At 35.0% G+C, this 18,820-nt stretch overlaps 1 protein-coding gene and 1 pseudogene across 1 annotated transcript in view; one reads left to right on the top strand and one right to left on the bottom strand.

The window, feature by feature from the left end:
• Nucleotides 1–10,951, bottom strand: part of LOC117314821 — a 34,862-nt gene extending 23,911 nt beyond the window's left edge. The window contains exon 1 of the mRNA XM_033868926.1: nucleotides 10,846–10,951. The gene's annotated coding sequence lies outside the window, so the exon portion shown is untranslated. The remainder of the gene's footprint in view (nucleotides 1–10,845) is intronic.
• Nucleotides 1–18,186, top strand: part of LOC117314820 — a 64,098-nt pseudogene extending 45,912 nt beyond the window's left edge.
• Nucleotides 18,187–18,820: the final 634 nt, after the last annotated feature.

Below are 18,820 nucleotides of genomic sequence, written 5' to 3'. Positions count from 1 at the left end.
TACAATTAAATAATTATGTGAAATGATTGTACAACACAAGTGACAAGAGTTTTACCAGAGGAGATATGATCAGCACCAGACAATGTTAATACTTACGTATACATATACCTTTATAAAATAAAATATATTTTACAACTGACTTAAGGATATATGCTACCTTCTTGTAACATATTACAAAAGTTTTCCAACATTAAAAAGCTGTATCTTTGATGAGTGTCAATATTAGTGAATATGAGATTAAGCTATATATTTGTTATATATTTCTGTTGTATTGTCACATCCACAGTGTTATACTGTACAACATTCAGTGTTGTAGAAGGTAATTATGAGAGAATGAATTGGAATAATTTGATATTGATTAATGTGCCTTTTCATATGTCTTGACTCTTACTTGACAGCTAGTTAACCACAAGAATAATATTTGTGGTGGCCGAGCTATTGTTGTTGTTGATGAGAATCAGTTTGGGTCGACTTATACACGGACAACACTTTTAAATAAGTATACATTTAATAATGGTGCGTGTTTGAACAGCCCAAGAGAAGTTTACCTTGCACCTTCATGCTAAGGGGTGTTCATTTACTTATACATGTATATATGGTTAGTACTTTGTCAGAATAATGTTTTATTACTCTACTGGTAAACTCTGTTATTGCCATTTTTGTCAAAGTTATGGCCCCTTGTAAGAGAGTTATGGCCCTTTGATCTGATACAGGATATATACTGGCTTATACCTAGTCTGTTTTATATTTTAAGAGGTGAACATTTCCTTTTTTACATATATACATATACCTGGTAGTACTTTGTCAGACAACGTTTTATAACTCTGCTAGTAAAATCTATAGCCATAGTCTTCTTCTCTGGCTATTCAACCCGAGAAATTCTCCAGATTTTTTTCCCATCATGCTTATAATAAACTAAAATTTTGCTGAAATAGCTTTGTAATAAATTTCACTATGTTATGACTTGATCCCTTTCTCAGAGTTATGGCCCTTTGTGAAGAGTGATTGTCCGTAACAGAGTTGTGGCCCTTTGAACTAAAACAGGATATTTAAGCTATCTAGTCTATCTTATAGTCATACTGCAAAAGAAAATCTAAAGTATTTGTTTGGCCATGCAATCATGCAGGTGTGATTTTCTATATATTCTAATCAGATCTCCCCGGTAAGATAAAACATTGCGCATGTAATATAAAGTTGCGTGCAAAGATTATCTAGAGCCATATATACCTCCCAAAGTAATGACAGAATCTGTATGATTTGCCTGCTACAAGTTATTTATAGGTTTTAAGCAGATGATATGGTCAGCTTCAGCTGAGGAAATATGAAATCCAGACAGGTAATACTGTGTGAAAATAATATTTTTACCTGTTTAAAACATATATGTAAACTCTGACAATCTCTCTCCTCAGAATCTTTTGAGAAAACCCCACAGAACTACTGAAATAATTTATACAGTTAAAAGTTTTGAGATGGTCCCCATTTTTATCTGCATTCAATTTCAATGGCACAAACAAATTTTTGACATGCTTACATGCATAGATAAGTGAGCAACACCCTTATGTACCTGTATATATCTAATAAGCAATATTTTTTTAAAATATTTAACATGATGTTTGTATTACATCAGACCTTACTTTGTATACAGTTTATCTATAATCAAAACAAGATTCTACTTTCTAACTAAAATACACATAAACAGTAACATTTAACACAAAGGTCAAAATATTAATCTTTCCTATTAAACGTGTTTTTAAATGTATGAAAATTTGAAATACATAGGGATCTATACTGAATTCAATAATTATACAAGTAAGAGTTTATATCCTTTTGGTTTCCAACAACTTCAAAAATTAGTATGCTTTATTAAGCTTCTGTCAAAAGGTTCTAACTTATTTAACTTATTATTACCGAGGCAGACCTGATAATTACATGAATAATAGCTGAGATGCGAGTTCAAATTTACATCATATGCATTCTAATTCAAGATTTTCATATATAGCTTATATTTATTAGCTACACTAATTTGTACCAACAATGTCCATGTAAAATGTACATCAAATTCAAGCGAAAATAAATATTTTAATTTTTCCAATCCAAAAACTTCAACATAAGCTCAATTAGCAAAGATAGAACTCTGCATAAATAACTGTATCAGGCTAAATGATAAATTACAATACACAGAGAAAGTGTCAATCAAACTTTAGTGTGAATGGTGCTGATTAAATGGTGAAAAGTTGTGTATTCCTCTTGCTGTTATGTTCGACTTGGAGAATTAAACATTTTCTGTATGACATACAATTGTTAAGGAAGCGTAAGGACGTACTTCCTGTCCAAGAGTTACCTCCTCTTGGCAGCTTAGATTTGATACATCATACACATGTACGCTGTAAAAGCGTTACCTGTACATTTTAGCCCTACTTCACCATTCAAACACTTTATTTGATATACAATACCATGGACCTAGTATTCCGGAAATACCAGTATATAGCTATAGCTGTTGTGGGATTCCTGTGGATTTCAATTAAAGAAGAAAATAGAAGACAAACGGACAAGTTGAGACCCCCTAGAGGTGATGGGTGAGACCCCCTAGAGGTGGTGGATAAGACCCCCTAGAGTTGGTGGATGAGATCCCCTAGAGGTGGTGGATGAGACCCCCTAGAGGTGGTGGATGAGACCCCCTAGAGTTGGTGGATGAGACACCTTAGAGGTGGTGGATGAGACACCCTAGAGGTGGTGGATGAGACCCCCTAGAGGTGGTGGATGAAGACCCCCTAGAGGTGGTGGATGAAGACCCCCTATTGGTGGTGGATGAAGACCCCCTAGAGGTGGTGGATGAGACCCCCTAGAGGTGGTGGATGAAGACCTCCTAGAGGTGGTGGATGAGACCCCCTAGAGGTGGTGGATGAGACCCCCTAGAGGTGGTGGATGAGACCCCCTAGAGGTGGTGGATGAAGACCTCCTAGAGGTGGTGGATGAAGACCCCCTAGAGGTGGTGGATGAGACCCCCTAGAGGTGGTGGATGAAGACCCCCTAGAGTTGGTGGATGAGACCCCCTAGAGGTGGTGGACGAGACCCTGGCTACATGCAGTGCTGATCAATAGGAGATTACAGTATGACTGTTACACAGCAGAATCACCACATGTAAGAACAAAACGCCACACCAACAAAACCATTATGCAGACTGCAGTACCTAACCCATCATATGTACTTGACTCATTACTGTAACCAAATGATACGGCCTTGAACTTCATACAAACACCCGATATGTAACAATAACCTAAGCCATACTCTACACATTATGGCATGTATACAGCAACTTTCAATCTTAACAAATCAATTTTGAGAAATTATGTCCAATTTTTTGCAGTTTGACCCTCAGAATAAATTTCTGTAGAATCTAGGTTATGCCATTACATGGTCGAGACTAAAATATTAGCAACAAAAAGATAGCAATTTTTCAAAAAATGTCTTTCTGCAGAATGGTCATGGATATACCAGACAGACTCTACAATTATATAAACCTGACTCCTTTGATGAAACAAATCTTCCTCGTAGACTTCTGATATGTATGGTGTGGCTCCAGGTTTACCAATCATGTGATCTGGATATAGCTATATAGGGTGCTGCAGAATATTTGTTACTGCCTATATCATATACCATCAATAGACATAGATCTACAATATGTACATTGCGAAGGAACAATTACGTAGAAAGACAGTAAACAGAATAAATTCAATTTGCCAAGTCTGGGATCAAATATAACCTTTCTAATAAACTACAGAAAATATATAACTTAAAATCAGTTGAAAATAGTGCAATTCACAAAATATATTTCAACTGTACAGTATTTACTTGAAATGCTCTTAACATTTTCTTCCCTTGAATCAATGCAAGTATTATTGCTATCTCTGTGTCTTACCAGAATGATTACGGTAAATAAATATGACACCAACGGAATGGAATTGTTGCATGTTCCCTGCACCAATTTGAACGTCTGTAGAATTGCGAGGGACAATGCTAGGGATGATTCATAGCATCAGGATAGGGACGTCTGTATCGTATTTATTATCACGTTTATACTGATCAAACAAAACAACATCACAATGTACATTTAATTAGTAAGAGCTCGGTATGTATACAAATAAGCTGTCTATTCATCAGGGTAATGATGTCAGTATACAGACATACACTGTATGTATAAGAACGATGCGATGACGTCATTAATTCTGTGAGTCGACAATCATATAAATATACAGTGCAGTGTAATGTTGTTTATTTGTTGTGTTATTTTCAAAGTTATATAATTATACAAAGGTGGAGGCTTCTCATTAGTTTAGCTTCCACTAATTATCTAGTCATACCAAAGATAGAGTAGAGTGAGACAGAGTATTTATATGAATTCTATATAACAGAAAATAGATATGAGATTTGGTACTGTGAGATAACAATGGAGAAGAGTTAAGTCAGAAACATTAGGTATGTATCATTATATATAATTAAAGCTTGTATATCTTGCACACATTATGTTTTTATCCAAATGCATGAAATTCTCAACCACAATTAGCACATTATGCAAATATTTGATAAAGTGATATGGGCCCAACTAGATTAGTATATGTATTTTACATTGAAATTAATATTTACATTATCAATTCCACAGTAAATATGAACGATGAATCATTTGTAGTTTTACTAATACATATATTGATCACACAGTCGTATAATTTACCATAATCAACCTAATACAACAGGAATGTACGTATACCAGATATAAAGGTTACCATACACATCCTAAAGCAGTAAATTTTCCTACGGTGACAGGTATGGCCAATATAATAATATTCCTGTTACATCATTATAAGGGTTTTAGTTAGGGCACAGGGGTTTGACACATCGCTATGACCCTGAATGAAACAAGTGCATTAGTGATTGCGAAGCTCACCGGCAGCAATAATTACACTAGTACTACGCACTAATTTTTTATGTACGTATTTTGCAGTAATATCACATGTAGTCCTCAATGAATGCATAAATTGATTTGCGCTTTTTTAAGTGCACAGTGGGCTTATTAAGTCTAATACGGTAATATTGTATATACATACTTCATCCTGACTAAAAAAAATGTTTAATTGGCAGTCATGCACTACTTAAATGTTTCCTCTATAATTCTTTTTAACCAATAAAATAAGCAAACATGCCAATTATATTAAGAATGTTAGATTTTTATCATACAATATCAATGACCTGTTATGAAGTTCTGTGACCAACGATCTATACCTCTTTCTTGTGTATACATACATTAACCTCATCACATTTTATCATGATAACCTTTCATGAAAAAATGTATTATGGAAATTTAAATTGATCATGGGTAATTTTTGGTAATTTCTTGAAGCCTTTAAAGTTTTACATGAAAACAAATTCATCCCAAACTCAAAAGGAAGGGTAGCCTTGACCCATTCTGACATTTTTCAACTAGGTGAATCTGCTTTTAACATGTCTTCAGTGTGTTGCATCAGATTGGTCCGAGATAAGATATCATCCATGAACAGTTGTATAACTGACTATATACATGGTTTACTATTTTTTATCAGAATCAAAAGATTATTATTCATACCATATCAACACTTTAAGTAACTTTTCCGATGCCTTGAATTAAGCCATCATGTGTGTACTGAATATTTACTTCACCAGTTGTTCCAGAATAATCCAAACTCCGGATGGATGGTGTTTTAATTTATGGTTCCGACCAAAAGGATCCCAATAATGTTCCAATAAGCATATAAGGTCCAACCAGGAGATCCTATTTCTAAGAAAATTCTGAAACAACAGTATATCTTAAAATCCAATATATACTACATGTCTATATGAAAAGCATTCATAACATAGAAACTCATGTAAATTTCCTTACCCTATATAACCCAGCAGAATTAAATCCCATCTACATCTCTCAACAAAACGACTTCGGTATCATAGATTATCACAGTTATAAATTTATGAGTCAATTTAATGTGAAATTATGTTAACATGTTAAAATTAGTTCATCTATACTGAATTCCGACAACAGTTCTTGATAGGTTCTTGAAACTGTTCTCTAGATTGGATGAAGAACCTGAGTTCTAGAACTATCAATGAAGTGGTTCTAGAGCTATTGTATGTTCCTGATGTTCTAGGACAGTTCTTTTGATCTCAAGAACTTGATTTCACAGGGAAACAATGAAATTAGGCTATTTAATGCTATTTCATTGTTCTGCAACAAATTCAATCCATGCGTACTTTGAGTCAAAGTTTATGTGGACATGGGCTTATTACTTAAATTTTCTCTAACAATGTTTCCAAAGGAAAAGGCGTCAGCTATGAATTCCTTGAGTAGAGGAAATTTGCTGTTTACAAGCCCACATTATTTGAATTCTATAAAAGAGAGGTTCCAAATAATAATAATCGCTCAGAACTGGCTCAGAACAACATCCAAAGAAACAAATGTTTGTTACATATACATATAATCATCAAGCTTATATGTTAATTCCAATACTTTAGAATACAATAAGTTCTAGTGTAGTTGACTTCGATTACCAATTAAGACTCCGTACGTTAATTTATTCACCAAAATAAAGGATAGTTAGTACCAAGGTAATCAATATGGTTATGATTAAAACAAAATTCTGACTCCAAGCTTCCACACAACTGTACAATGAACAGTAATCTTTACCAAAGCAGCAGCTAAAGCATAAAATCACCCTGCATTAATACCAGTACAAGAAAAGGCTTTCTTGTTGCATGTAGAAAGTCCACATATTACATCATGTACTCCTAGGTTAATGCAGATGATTGTATGCAAAATCAGGCCTGCCACATCTTTTACCTTGTCCTCGCGATCAATACATGGAGCTTGTCATTATAGTATCCAGACAACCTTATACACACACATGCTCTTCTGGTGCTGTTCAGAAATTCATGTACTTTGAACATGTTGCCTTTTTGACGCAAGATATCAAAAAACAACAATTCAAATTAAATGTGACCAGAGTATTTTTGGAATTAATTGTAACACCTTCCTTAATGAGAAAGTTCTCTTTTAATTAAAATCTGACATACGGTATTAGAAAAAACCAAAAAACTTAACATTATATTTAATTAAAGTGGTTTTTTTTCTTGATAATTAATTTATTTTGAACTTTAATTTTGATGTCACATTCCATTTAAAATATGTTTCTTGTCATACTTCAGTATATACTGTATGACATTAACTAAAGAGAAATTCATAGATCTGCCCCAGGGCCATCCATCACTCCAATACTGCCAGCACAAAACATGTCTAATTCCTTCATCACCTTAGAAAAACATCCAACACAGGCACCACAACACCCCAACTCAATATCACTCCATCAGAAAGCCTTGTTAGCATAACCCACACATACAGTAGACACCACAACACCCCAACTCAATATCACTCCTTCAGAAAGCCTTGTTAGCATATATAACCCACAAATACAGTACAGGCACCACAACACCCTAACTCAATATCGCTCCTTCAGAAAGCCTTGTTAGCATAAATAACCCACACATACAGTAGACACCACAACACCCCAACTCAATATCACTCCATCAGAAAGTCTTGTTAGCATATATAACCCACCCATATAATACAGACACCACAACCCCAACTCAATATCACTCCATCAGAAAGCCTTGTTAGCATAACCCACACATACAGTACAGACACCACAACCCCAACTCAATATCACTCCATCAGAAAGTCTTGTTAGCATAACCCACACATACAGTACAGACACCACAACACCCCAACTCAATATCACTCCATCAGAAAGTCTTGTTAGCATATATAACCCACAAATACAGTACAGGCACCACAACACCCCAACTCAATATCACTCCATCAGAAAGTCTTGTTAGCATATATAACCCACCCATATAGTACAGGCACCACAACACCCCAACTCAATATCACTCCATCAGAAAGTCTTGTTAGCATATATAACCCACAAATACAGTACAGGCACCACAACACCCCAACTCAATATCACTCCATCAGAAAGTCTTGTTAGCATATATAACACACACATATAGTACAGGCACCACAACACCCCAACTCAATATCACTCCATCAGAAAGCCTTGTTAGCATAACCCACACATACAGTCCGGCACCACAACAACCCCAACTCAATATCATTCCATCAGAACATACAGTAAAGTTTTCTAATAAAAATATTTTTCCTGACCTCTGATAATGCTTTAGTATAAGGACAAACTGAGGCTTAGGAACTGTCTTTGTCTTTGATCTCTGTGTTCGTATAGGTGACTTTAACCTATAGGCATGCCACTACAGCTGTAAACAAAACTTCTATATGAATCTCAAGTTAATTAATTTTGCAAGCCAATAAGCTTCCCATAAAATTATCATAAATTTTTGAAAGCATAGATGATTGTAGGCTCCGGGGTCTTGCTAAATATTATTCTCCCTCCAAATTCCCCAGGGTTCACAACCTGGCTATAACAACAAGCGGTATACCTCCTCCTGTATCTGTGTAACCCGACCTAAGATTACACAGTATTGCTGCCTTTTGCCTTCATGTAAGCTCTAAAGACCAACAGCTGTGTGTTTTGATTCCAATCTGATCTGCCTGGTACTAAGACTTCCAGGCTGAACCTTTATTTATACACACATGGAATAGGTCTTAGTTAAAATGATAAGTAATTCAGGATTTTGGAATCAATGCTGAATATAAGAATTGTTTGGATAGCTAAGGTTCCAAATTTGTTTAGAAGACTGCCTCAAGAAAAGTTCTCAAAATTCAGAAAAAATCACACAGTGCAAAAATCTCTCTGAGTGCAAAAATATGTATACATGTACATCACTCATAACATCAGTTTAAGATTTTGAGTAAGTATTTTTTTCCCAGACAATCTTGCATCTATATAAATTTAATGCAGCCCTTGTCTATAGTTATGGCCTTTTCAGAAGTCAAATCACTATTTCTCAGAAATATGAAGGATCAGAATATTGTCAAAAGAGATATATTCCCTCTGAACTTTGAAAGTGAAAAACATACTCAGGATAATCTACCCTGAAATAGATAGACAGACTGATAAAAAACCCATATGATTGTGCTAAATATAGATTAAGTAATCATATGAGTAACAAGTCCCATCAATGATTGCGAAGCTCACCGGCTGCAGCAATCACACTATATAACAGTATTCATTTTTTACATATGAATAAGCTTGTCATTTTGAAATTGTACATCACATGACATCAATCCTATACTTATAGATCTAGACCACTAACAGATGTATAAACCAAATTAGAAGGGTGTGAGGTGTATACTTTTGGACTTACAAGCTTTTCAAAAACTTACCCCAAAACCCAAAGTATCAGCATTTTGGTGCCAAAAAAGTTAAAATCCACAAAATGGTAAAATGCAAAAAAAACATAATTTTTTTCTGCATGATTTTGCCATAACATCACTCCTAGACCTCTAATGAATGTATAAACCAAATAAGAAGGATGTGAGGCGTTTAAATTTATGCACTTATATAATTACAAGTTTTCCAAAAACTTCCCCCAAAAACTTTAAAGTCTTGAGGGTGATCGATGCTGATGCAATGTGGACGCCGGGGGCACAGCATTAGCTCACAGTTACTTACAAATTTGTAACCGGTGATCTTTAGCCAAGGTTTCATTCTGCATAGTCATGTGTTACTATACTACCAGTCTACCACCTATAAATGCTACACAAACACTACTAATAGTTTAATACTATACACATTTTGCTCAGTGATAGACCGGGTTATTGATTTTTGTAGAAGATTACATATCCTTACACCTGCAGAGGTGATGTACAGTGGAGGTGCAGAATCAATTCAGCTACTCATAAAACACTGTCAAAACCGACTGATGATAAAACACTGTCAAAACCGACTGATCATCAGTGTTAATTATGCATAGAAAAAAAAACCAACAAAAATATTTCTAAACTTCCTCAGACCAAGTTAAGGCTCTTTGCTAAATTTTGATTCTGAGTCAAGTTATTTTTTTAGTTAAGGTTCTTTGGTAATAAATTAACACTGACTTAAAACCAAGTTTCTGTACAGAATAAAGGACCTTTGTAGTTTATTTTATACTAAGTTCAGATTATTATCATTAATCTGGATTGTAAAGCTCTGGCTTAGCTTGTACTTCATTGAATATAGAAAAATGTGTTTTTCTCCAAAGATCTATACGTATACATCACGTCTCTACCAATTAAAACAAATGACAACATAATATTTCATCCACACTCACAATATTCAGGAGTGGTGTTATATATATGTAATGATTTATGTGGAGTCGCGGTCTAAACACAGCTGTATGTGATCATGAAAGCATACTTGATTGATTTACATACCGACAGTTGACGAAAGCCTGAATATTGCATGAACACATGCATATTTTTTTCGGATATTGTCTAGTTTTGCGGCGTTCATGCTCTGGATTCCTGTAGTGTTGGCCTACAAGGCGAACATCTGTACGCTTCACGAACCACGTGCAGATCTTAGTTCGTTGGACTTGTAAACAAGCTCTACAATATGCCTTGTGGACGGAGTGTTGTCCATGCTATAATGTAGAACTGTAGCGACTGGCTGTATAATCATCCAACACATGACAAATGTTGGTCCTTGTGTTATTGATTCCATAGCAGAGTCATCAGTATGAGCAACGTTTTGACCGAGTTCTGATTCAACGTTTTGTTTATTTAGCAGTTATTTAGACAAAAGTCTACATTAAACAGCATGTTATTATCGTCGAATATAAAATAAATGAGCATAATAACGAAGAGCTTACCTTCAATGCTATTTGCGCCTACAGGCCATTCCGTCACTTGTTTGTTTTAATAACATTTGCATGCATCTGTTTCGCTTGCAGCGGCAGGTCCCCCCTTTCTTGAGTTCAAATGTGACGAGAAATCCGATTGGTTGATATAGTCACGTGGGTGGATTAATTATAGTAACTTAAAAATGTGGGGATTCCCCTTTGTTATGACTCGCTTTAAATAGGTAATAAACACTGAACACAATCTAACAAAACCGGTATAATATGAATATCGAACAATATTGAAATAAAACGAAATTACGAATATACTGTAATTATCATATACGTATACCCCTATATATGTTTCGTTTATGAGTTGTAAAAGTCACGAAATTAAATTGAATTTTACCATATTTGAATTTTGATATGAAATGATATCGTTATACCCAGATTGTGTATTTTTTTTCTTTAAAGTAGTTTATGTAAACAAATTAATATCGACCTTGACTCACCGAACAGTCGCAAAGGCACTGGAAAGTCCATCACCTTTTATAAAACAGATGTAGTTCTATTACGGATATTTAGCAGAAGAAAAAAAAACCGGGATTATTTGACATTTACAGAAGATTGTAACTAAAGACGTTATTCTTAATTACCCTGTGTGATCACGAGATACAATAAGCAGAAGGTTTAACGAGTTTACTTGCTATCTGAACATGTACCGACCAAATCTTTCCGTGAACTGGAAATTCTCTCATCCCAAAACTTACAACACACATCTTTAAACGACTGCATCCGCTAGCTTATAGGCTGCGTTACGTTGGTATTAATAGTTTTATTATCTTCATAAAATGTCAAACAGTTACCGATAAAGGGAAACTGGCTGTTTAATTATCGCCGTAAAATGTCGTAACATACGTAAACAGCGTGTACTGTGTCTCGTCAAAAAAAAAACTCTCCACAAGACAGAACGCCTAGACGCCCGAAGCCTGGTGAAGCATTCGCATAATTTCTTTTTCATAGTTTCAATATTACCTCATACTATTTTTCGGTGTTCCGAACCACAAGTTTAAATAAAACTTAGCCTCATTCGGTATTTGAATTTTAGGAAATTACAAAACATCTTAAATATGATAAAATTAACTATGATTATTCAATTTAACTGGATATAACAAACGATACCGAATAATCGGCATCATAAGAAGCGTAATCCCCTGTCTGAAAGCAGCAGTAGTTTATCTTTCAGAGTGCACTATCTGTCCAGTACAGAAGGGAAACTGTCATAACATACAGTACCAATCAACCAAAAAATTATCCGGCCATCTCCCGGAGCGACTAAATTTTAACACCAGGACTTCGGACACTCTCTAATAGTATACAGTCTTGTGGTCATCTGGAGTATCGATAATGTCAAATACCACGGTCCAGATGATATGTATTTTTTTATATTCATACATGTGCCGTAATAAAATACATAAGTTTTCGTTGAAACTGTAGAATGCAAGAAAAGGGAGGTAATTCATGCAGACAATCGATACTGAGCAAGATTTACGATTTTTAATTTCTGCGATTTTGATATGGTAGTCGCGAATTATCGAAGACGTAAGCTATGAACAAATATACCCTATGTACAATGTATGGACAGTTAGGAATCCGTTCCAAGTCCATGTGGAATGTAGCCCCTACTCCTCCCTGGGCTTTAGTATGTTAATGAGAGCCTAGACGGTGTTTATATTTCGGTCAGAGAGATCGTGGGAATGATATGGACAATTTAGAAGACACGTACGAATCAGACTTGTTACAAGAGACCACACATCTTCTTCTCTGTGCTGGTTCATTTAACAAACTCTGTGGAAATGCGGTAGACAATGATATAAGTATAATTATCGTACAAGGATACATAAGTATAATTATCGTACAACGTTGACGTGATACAGGAAGAGAACAGACACATCGATCAATGCCCGGAAATGAGCATTATTATTCTTTTTCTAAACAGAATTCTTATAAATGTTTGTCCCGCTCCCTCTATACATATAAAATACCAATAAATGAATGGACACCTGTACAATTGTGATGACGTCTGATAACATTGTGTGGAGTGTGTAGGAGGGGCAAGTGAAAGTAAAAAAAATAAAATATATATAAGGCCTATCGCCAAAGCACTGACAGATATGTCGACAGTGGCCCGGTCCATCAAGGTGAGATAAATACTTCATAAATATATATTTGACACATTGCAGGGTGTTTTTCGCCGTTGCCTTTACCGGGATTACAATAGGCCAAGCGTCATCCTTCCTGCCTGAGTACTCGAAAGCCAAGCATGCAGCCGGCCTCATCTTTAAAGTGATTGATACCATTCCTCCGATAGACATATACTCCAAACGGGGTGTTAATATGGTCAGTATAAACAAACAAATAAATAAATAAATAAATTTGTGATTAGATTATCTCTATAAAGTTTACATAATTGACAATCTCTTATTGTTTTTGAGTTACAGTGCCCCGAGTTTCCTCTGGTCCTAACTCGGGCTAGCCTTCACAAGACTTCTATCACAGGTACTTGTGGACATGATTATGATGTTTTTAATTTAAATGTTACATTATAAAATATGTCGTACCTTGGCCTTATAAATAGTATTCATAAGGCCGAGGTACGATCTATTCTTTTTTTTACAAATTAAACATGCGACTGTAATACAATAATTTATTCGTCTATAATGTAACACTTAAATTAAAAACATCATAATCATGTCCACAAGTACCTGTGACTTCTATCAGTTAGTGTGTCTAGGTCTGATTTGAGGGCCTGAAGAAACTCTGGTTACAGATGTATATAAATATATAAATCCATATACACGAGTCTATACATACGGAGATCGTATACTAGAGATCCAAGTCGGATCCGTGAATATACTAACAGGTTTCCGTCTTACCATCTTCCCCGGCTTCACGTCTAAGATATACTTATACTCAGGAAATGTCATTTATACTTCTAGGACAAGATGGACGGTCAGATAAGTGTTAAAGATGTCAACTTTCAATTATCCTTGGAGAAGCGAAGTCAAAGTTTTGAAGAATTTGAGTTTTGAAGTCGAGGCAGGGCAGACGGTGGCACTCGTCGGCTCCAGCGGCTGCGGTAAATCCACAGTTGTCTCCCTTCTCCAGAGGTACTACGACCCACTGGACGGAGGTCTGGTAAGCATCGAATTGTCGAAATATATCATTTTATGAACATGTGTTTTGGAACAAATATTGTAATAATTCATCCCGTTAGCGGTTAACATTTTATATTTCGGGTTTATTATATCAGTTGCCTCCCGCGTGTAATGTCAATAACTGTACGTTTACTTCAGATTGTAGATGGACGCGGAGTAGAGGAGTTTAACGTGCATAATCTTCGGTCAAATATAGGAGTGGTTAGTCAGGAACCAATCCTGTTTGATTGTAGCTTCAAGGATAACATTGCGTACGGCCTTGACCGCATAGTCGGGATGGACGAGGTCATAGAAGCAGCAAGATCAGCGAACATACACGAGTTTATAAGCGGTCTTCCAATGGTAAGCCTCCCTACCTCCCCCTACCGTATATAATACATTTTTTTTTATTGTACTGTGTCTTTTATAAACAAACCTCTTTTGAAAATACATGTAAATGATCTCTAAATAACGAGCATCTTTCTCGACAATCTATTGGAAGGCATCAAAAGAGTCGAGATATAGAGGTCTCCAAAGGCATATTTCCATTTGATTAATTCAAAGTAAGTTCGGTTTCGATCTTTGTGAAATGTCTAGAGTGCTTTACAACTCAGTGAATGATATAAATATATATAGTGATCCGTAACTGTGTATGTGTTTAGGGATATGATACGACTGTAGGGGAAAAGGGGACGCAACTCTCGGGTGGACAGAAGCAGCGCGTGGCAATTGCACGAGCACTCATCAGGAATCCAAGAATTCTTCTATTGGACGAAGCCACATCCGCGCTAGACACTGAAAGTGAAAAGGTAAACATCATTTTGAAAAACGTCAATAACATGGAGATTTTATCCTCATCCCTTTCTTGCCAGCCTTTTCCCAGATGGAAAAAGTCAGCTTTCCAAGTAAAAAGTAAACCATTCAAAAGGCAATGAACTATGCAAAATTTCTATGTATAGGACTTCATTTTAAAGTAAATTTCACTGAGTATGTACATCGTTTAGAGAACTTAAACGGTTACAGATACGCTTTCCTTTACATGTTATAGATCTGGCCCCGATCTCATCAAGCATTATTGTGTCTAATTTTAGAATAATGTATCTAAGGAAATTTCCTTAAACCCTGTAATGCTTTCCTATTGGAAAATTCAAGATAAGGGATAAGGAAAGTTGATGACCCCGGGGCATGGTGCTGTACTTCATATATTATCGTTACAAAATGTACGTCACATTGATGTGAAATAAATACCCGGCAACTTTATATCAGACCACAGTGTCATCAAAGCATTGCAGAATTATTAAGGAATATCGGTTAACTAAGATTTATTACATTTATTCTTTGCTATGGAAAATTTTACGTTAAGGACTTTCCTTGACGCAACGAACTTTGATGGCACTGGCTGGAATCGGCAGAGTTAACATGTCTGCCACTGGGACGTGTAGTTTTTGTAGATACAATGATAATTTGTATAAATGTAAGGATGTGGAATTCGTATTATAACAGTTATCATTATTTGTGAATGTCCTACTTACAACGATATACGTGCTGAGTTATTTTTAAAATCTTGTACACTATGTAATGATGTTTATTCTTTAAATGCCAGAGACAAGTTTGTATATATTTTGCAAAATAATGATATTCAATATCTTTTATCGAAATCTATATATTTTATGATGAAGCATAGACGTTCGCTCTTACGATAAATTAGAACAAAACTTATGAATATTTAAACGGCGACAAAGGCTATGTTGTATGAAGATAAATGTCTGACATTTAATATTCAAAGAGAATACATATTTTTTAGTGTCTCATAAGCCGAATACGGCCGGACATCATATACATTTTTAATAAGCTTTTATCTTTACCCTCTTTGTACATTTGTAATATGATGTGTGACACTCAAATAAAATATTATTGTATTGTATTATATTTAACAGCTCGTGCAAGCCGCTTTAGACAATGTTCAGGAGGGTCGTACGTGCATTGTGATCGCCCACCGACTGTCCACTATACAGAACGCTGACGTCATATATGTCATGGACTCCGGACAGGTCGTGGAAAAGGGAACCCACCAACAGCTTCTAGCCCAGAAAGGGGTTTACTCAGCATTAGTAAACGCTCAACATCTAGCAATGTAACACATTAGGTAACAGTCGTTAGGAAATGTGTGCCGCTCTCCGTTTAAGGAATTATATTTTGCTTACTATATTTTACTCAAAGAAGGTAGTGTGTAGAGAAAGCAAAATCACGTTTATATGAACTTATTGCAACTCTACGAATGAGTCTGGCATTTAATTGGAAACAAACGTATGTAAATGGCAATAAATCGTGATTATTACCAGCAAGACGACCATCATGGCGATGCTGTATATTATGTTTAATGTTGTTTTATGTCAAGGTCATCTATGTATATAAGCTGCTTTAGACAATGTAAAACATTGTGTAAAACTGATATATTTTACATGTATTAACAATAAACGTCTTTCCAGAAAAAACTGCGCTAGGCCTGGCATTTCTTCACTGCTTCAAACGTAAAAAATGTTAATTATTGGGACGTATTGTATCAGTTCATGTATGTCGATATCTTAGAATACTTAATACGCATTATTTTTATAAATTGTCTAAATAGGTCAAGGTCACAATGTTATAGACATTGACGTTAACTGTGTGGTTGTTTCATTGGAAATTGAGCAATGTGGTATCGACTCGTATAATATACATGTATCAATATCCTGACAAACATGTGTTTGTTCCTCTGTGCGTCTTTCCAGTAACTTTTCTACCCTAGTTCGTTCCTACATTCATTACAGCACGCGAGAATGTGTCATTATGTATAGGTAAATGTTACGTCTCGGAAGCTTGTGGTGACACTTCATAACTTATGTGCAAGTTCATCCCTCTGGAAATGAAATTTAAATACCACAAACAACTGTTTTATTATCTATATACATGTATTTCCTAATGATATATCGTGAGGAGCAACCACGATATGATTACAAATTTCTGTTTATCTTATTTAATTCATTTTCTTCAGTAAAATTATTCTTTAATCAATATCAATATGCCTTGCACATCTTAACATGGAGACTTTTACATTAATTATAAGCCCACACAAATCCAGGTTATCCTTGAGAAAATAGCCTTTTCTGTATATGTTTTGAAAACTTTTTTTGACATACTGTATAAGCATGTCTGGTGCTAAATCCACTCTATATACATGTAGTAACTACACACATACAGATGTATGGAGTATGTTGTTTTATTAGTTTTATATGTTGTTTAATTTGATTCGTTTTGTTATCATGTGACACGGTCAGTACATCAACAGGCCATCTGTAATAAATGGTTATGTCCAAACCGATGTCTTTCTGTTTTTTAAAACAATTTTATTGATACAAGGTATTGTACACCAGAGTGATTGGACGATAGACTATGTCAATACTAGCGCTTTCTTAACATTCTAAACTTCCGAAAATGTATTAGTATATTACAATGCCCCCGAAATGTTCAAATACCGAACTTAGTTTAATATAAACTTTATTTTATTCACTCAATTCATACATATACAATACGCAATCATACAGTCATAAATTGAAAGGGATTCGGAAACAAGTATTAAACTTATATTAAAATATTGAAACGTCTCCTTTTTATGACCCATTAAGTAAACGGTAAGAAGTGGGTGAATAGAACAGTAAGCAATATAATGCTTGTAAAGATGAAAAATGAGGAAATTGAGAAAAGAGGAGAGATGAAAAGATTGGAAGAAATAAGAGAAGAATTAAGTTTGATCAGGTAACGGAACAAAGCCTTGGGTTATTACGATTACCAACTGAGGATATGGTATCACTGTGGTAAAACATCCTCTAGATATAATGTACGCTTGATTTTCCATTCACATTGCTTTATTTTCACAGAAAAAAATCCAGATTTTTAAAATCTCATTCCGGTGAAAATAACGCTTGAGATTACCATGTAAATATAGTACTGATACAGTACTGATACAGTACTGATATAGTACTGATATAGTACTGATACAGTACTGGGATATTTACTCCACTGTAGGCTAATCTTCATGTAATATCAATTTCGTTATTTTTCTTGTGTGTGAATATGCTAGTACTGTGCTCACAGTTTGCTGAATGACATGAACAAATAAAGTAAAATATGACTTTAAGTAGTAGTTAGTTTTCTGTTACATGTGCGGTATACCGGTTACTGGAGATTATGACTTTAAGTAGTAGTTAGTTTTCTGTTACATGTGCGGTATACCGGTTACTGGAGATTATGAAAACCTACGCCTACAAAGAATTTATTTTACGATTTGGATGACTTTCGCATCAAATGCTTTGATCAAAACAAAGCTAAATTTTAAACCAAATTCGATCAAACGATTGTCATATATGAATAAAATACATATGCATAGATTTACACGAAGACAATTGAAACAAGAAATATCTTTAAAAACGATAAACGGCATAGTTTTAATGCTGGTCGTTATAATGTAAAACTACCGGTGAAATAAATCGACGAACTAATGCGTCTCAGCACGGATAACAATTAAACTTATATCAGTTTGAATCATTTTTGGTGATAATAGGACTGCATTTGAATCAGGAATATAATTTTATCAATGTGTCATTTGAAAAGATATATCCACTTATTAAGCTTGCATTCAATCTTAACTTTGTTTCGTTTTTACATTTGTAACTACACTTTTTCATTTTGCATTTACCGCTACTATTAGTATTACGCAGTCAGAAGCCATGGCTACCGAGGATGGGTGATGTCATGCCCTCAAAATGAGAAGA

This window comes from Pecten maximus, chromosome 16 (assembly GCF_902652985.1).
Source record: "Pecten maximus chromosome 16, xPecMax1.1, whole genome shotgun sequence".
Taxonomy (NCBI): Eukaryota; Metazoa; Mollusca; class Bivalvia; order Pectinida; family Pectinidae; genus Pecten; species Pecten maximus.
The sequence above is the reverse complement of the archived record's forward strand: the minus strand, read 5'-3'. Positions and strand labels throughout refer to the sequence as shown.